Source organism: Grampus griseus, assembly GCF_964374135.1.
Source record: "Grampus griseus genome assembly, chromosome: 16".
NCBI classification, from domain to species: Eukaryota; Metazoa; Chordata; class Mammalia; order Artiodactyla; family Delphinidae; genus Grampus; species Grampus griseus.
In genome coordinates this window covers 11,477,983-11,482,457 of record NC_139010.1, presented here as the reverse complement: position 1 = coordinate 11,482,457, position 4,475 = coordinate 11,477,983, and the positions used below count along the sequence as shown (strand labels likewise).

At 38.3% G+C, this 4,475-nt stretch overlaps 1 pseudogene across 1 annotated transcript; it reads left to right on the top strand.

The window, feature by feature from the left end:
- Nucleotides 1-791: 791 nt before the first annotated feature.
- On the top strand, nt 792-1,909 carry LOC309834432 (WW domain-binding protein 4-like; annotated as a pseudogene). The gene has a single exon. The product of its transcript is annotated as a WW domain-binding protein 4-like (transcript).
- The last annotated feature ends 2,566 nt before the right edge of the window (nt 1,910-4,475 follow it).

Here is a 4,475-nt window from a genome sequence, read left to right as displayed (position 1 = left end):
ACTTTTTATATACCCAAAATAAATATAACTAAATATCATTTTAAGAGATGGGTACAAATCTTTATTATGTTATTTTGTGTTTGAAATACATCTTATTTAATTGAGAAAATACAATAAAGTTACCTGAAAGTCTAACAGAATTAAGGAAAAACTGTGTATGATGAACACCTGCAAATGCTTATATGAAACAGGAAATGTTTAACCAGTTACAATGTATAATGGGAAAAACATCACTTTAAAAATAAATACAAAATATAAAATTCCTAGGGATATTTTAAAAAGAAATGTGCATCACATGTGAGTCTTGATTGAAGAGACATAGAAATATGTACCTGAACAGGTAGAAAGAAAATTTTCTAATTCTTCAATTAAGTAGTTTTAAGGAATTTCAAATAAATGTCAGTGGAGATTAATTTGATATCCTATTGTTAGACTGCAAATTCAATGAAATTGTAAATTGCTGAATAGCTAAGATACTTAAAAAGATGTAAGCAGAAGGGACTTGAAATTTCAATGATTAAAAAAATAGGTTACTTATGCAAAGATACTACTAAAACTTCAACGGATCATGATTCTGAAGAGATACAACAGTTTTCTTATTTATTAGAATTTCTATTTATAATTTCTATTTATATGAATTCAGTACATAGTTACCTTTTCATTACAAATAGCTACCCAGGGAAGAAGGGAGGTGTCTGAGCTCTGGGTGAGCTGGGCGTCAACTTGCCCCGAGTGGGGAACTCATGCCTCAGCTGGGCCTGAGGGCGACCCGCGGAGCGGCTGGTCCAGTCATGGAAAACTACTGGAAGTCACAACCAAAGAAATTCTGTGATTACTACAAGTGCTGGAGAGTGGACAATAGGCCTAGCATTGAATTTCATGCAAGAGGAAAGAATCATAAGGAAAATGTGGCAAAGAGGATCAGTGAGATTAAACAGAAAAGCCTGGATAAGGCAAAGGAAGAAGAAAAGGCATCAAAGGAGTTTGCTGCAATGGAGGCAGCTGCCCTGAAAGCATACCGAGAGCATGTGAAAAGGCTTGGCTTAGCGTCAGAAATTTCAGAGCCAAGCATATCACCAGTAACTAGCACTATCCCACCCACCTCTGCATCAAATCAGCAGCAAGAAAAGGGGCCCTGCAAGGGGCAGATGGGTAGAAGGCATAACCTCTGAGGGTTACCATTACTATTATGATCTTATCACAGGAGCATCTCAGTGGGAGAAACCTGAAGGATTTCAAGGAAACTTAAAAAAGACGAAAGTGAAGACTGTTTGGGTAAAAGGTTTAAGCAAAGATGGTTATACCTATTATTATAATACAGAAACAGGGCAATCCGGATGGGAGAAACCTGATGATTTCATTCCACACTCCGCCGATCTGCTTTCTAGTAAAGTCAATGAGAAGTCACTTGGCACCCTAGAAGAGTCCAAATCATCAGATTCACATAGTGATTCTGATGGGGAACAGGAAGCAGACAAAGGGGGAAAAAAGGAGAAGTCTCTACAGAAACACAAAAGCTAAAAATAAAGTTTAAGAAAAAAATAAAAATAGTGATAAAGGAACTGAAGCAGAAACACAGAAAGAAAAAAAATACCCAAGGTAAGAATTCATCAGGTCCAAATGAAGAAAAACCCAAAGCTCATGAAAAATCAAACCCATATGGAGAAAGGCAAGAAATTCAATAAGTTGAGTCCTCCATGAGGAGGTAGATTTGGAACCTCCAAGCACTGAAAATGAATATGTATCAACTTCAGAGGCTGACGCTGGTGGGGAACCCAAAGTGGTTTTTAAAGAAAAAACAGACACTTTTCTTGGAGTTGTGGCAGATGGAGTGGCTCCAGTCTTCAAAAAGAGAAGAATTCAAAATGGAAAATCTAGAAATTTAAGGCAATGAGGTGATGATCAATAACTGTAAAAAAAAGCTTTTTGTACCAGCTTTTTGGACAGAATGGAGACTATACATCCTAAAAGCTCCTCTGTGTTTGTTTTACAGTACTTAAATGCTAAAAGTTTAGACTTATTCTAAATGTATTTTATGTGAATTTAAAATAAATCTTTTTTTTATGTGGAAAAAAACCCCAAATAGCTAGGGAATTAAGTCAATCAGTAAATAGTGCATAGTCAATTAACTGAACTTTTAGGGGTAAAAGAAATCAGTTCTCCAGGGACTCCATAAAACGTTTGAATGCAGAATAGCTGGGTGCTGAATCCTCTTCCCTGAGCTGTTGCCATCACCACCATGTCAGGCTTCAGTCAAATACAGACAGTGCACTAAGGAAGTGGAGATTTGTGGCCACCTGCAGGAGAAATCATCCCTGGGCCACAGGAACCCTGGAGGAACCAACATCAACAACCAAAACTAGCAGCTACCCTTTCACTTTTTAAAAAAATATGAACAATCGTTATACAACCCTGGGCACATGAGGAAAATAGCTGCCAGAAATGATAATTTCATTCTCTAAAATGAGAGAAAATCCACCAAAGAAAACAGAGCTACTGAAAAAATAAGAGAATTTTAAAAGTATCTAATTAGTATTCTCAGATCCAAGAGAACTGCAGTGGTAAAAACAAGAGCAAGTTACAAAGATAGAAAGGCAATGTAGCTGCAAGAAGAGTTCTTGGAAGTAAAAAGTATGATTGAGAAATGTCATAACTCAATAGTAATTCAAGAATGAAATGTATATTTCTAGAAACTAAATTTGTGAAGATCAACTGTATTAAAACTATGGGAAAGTGAAAAGATAAAATATAGAGAGAATAGATAAAATATGTGCTTGTCCAATCTAGGCAAGCCAACAACCATTAAACAGCATATAGAAAGAAAAAAGAATGGGAATGAATAATCAAGCAAACTATATACGACAAAATTCCAGAGCTGAGGAAAACATTTTGGGCACACACACACACACACACACACACACACACACACACACACACACACACACACACACACACACACACACACACACACACACACACACACACACACACACACACACACACACACACACACACACACACCCCCCCACACACACCCCTGTTAGAAATTTTGAATTCCTAAGATAAAACTGAAATGCTACAAGCGTCCAGATACACATATACACACACACACAAAAACAGCACCAAGATGAACAAAAACAGCAAACAAACAAAAACCAAGGTTTACAAAGGAAAAGAAACACAGTGGCTCCAGCACATAGGCATGATCGATCAGCAACTCCATTTCCAGCCTCTCTTCCTTCTCAAGAGAATGGGGGGCAAGGCTGAAAAGTCCAAGCTTCTAATCAGGGCTTGGTCTTTCTGGTGACCAGCCCTCATCCAGGACCATCAAGGAGCCCACCCAGAGTCACCTCGTTAGAAGTAATTCTATCACCCAGGAAATTACAAGAGGTTTAGGAGCCCTGTGTCAGGAACTGGGGCCAAAGACCAAATATGCCCACAAAAGATGCTCCTAGTACTCCTGTCACTTAGGAAAGTTTAGCTGCTTTGTGCCAGAAATGGAATGAAGACCAAATACGTATACATTTCTTATTATAAAGCGAAACATCACAGAATCTCTGTTACGGGCCAAGCTTTGTGTTTGTCTACCTTCAGGGAGCTCTCCTTCCACTAAGGCAGACAGGAAAACCAATGCAAAGCACAGCCAATGAGGACACACTGTGAGGAAGCTCTGTTTCCATGTGGTATAAGGAAGTCACCTTTTAAGGGATCCTAACCCAGCCAAAGGGATGTGTGTGGGGAGGGCACTATTGCTAAGGGTTAGTCTTAAGGGCTAGTAGGATTTAACCAACTCACAGGAAAGGAGAAAGCTTTGCAGGCAGATTAGAAAACAGGAGGCAAAAACAATGCATTGTGTAGGAGGGAAGAAGTAGGCCTACAAGCTTAGCGGTTGTCAGAATGTTTACAAAATGAGTCATTACATAGACAGAAATGAAGACAAAGAGGTGCGTTGGGCCCAGATCATAGAGGGCCTTATAAGCCTATGGTAAATAATTTGAAGCGTATTCTGCAGGGCATTGCTTTTCAATCTTTTGAAGTAGAATAACCCTTTATTCAAATAATATCTACCTGGAGATCTAATATATAAAAAGATGAAAACACAGCATCTTATTAGCATAATTATACAAGCTACAGTTGGTGACATCAGTTTATAGTCAGGCATTAAGTGCAATGAGGCCAATCCAATAAACCCCCAAAGTCTCACCATTAGCATATAATTTATTTCTAAATTTAATTTTAGTTGTATATTAGCCAAAAAAAGTCTTAAATCATAGAGAGAAAAGTCTGCAAATAGTCATTCAACAACTTTTATTAGACAGAAGTGGCAAAAGAAGCATTATTCTGGGATCTGAATGGAAAAAGAGACAGCCTGAACACTAGCAAACCTGAAGCACAGGTAATAAGCTGACCAGGGGTCAGTCATTCAGGTTAGCCCCCAGGACAGGCCAAGGATTTGGTGGCCTTTCAACAATAAC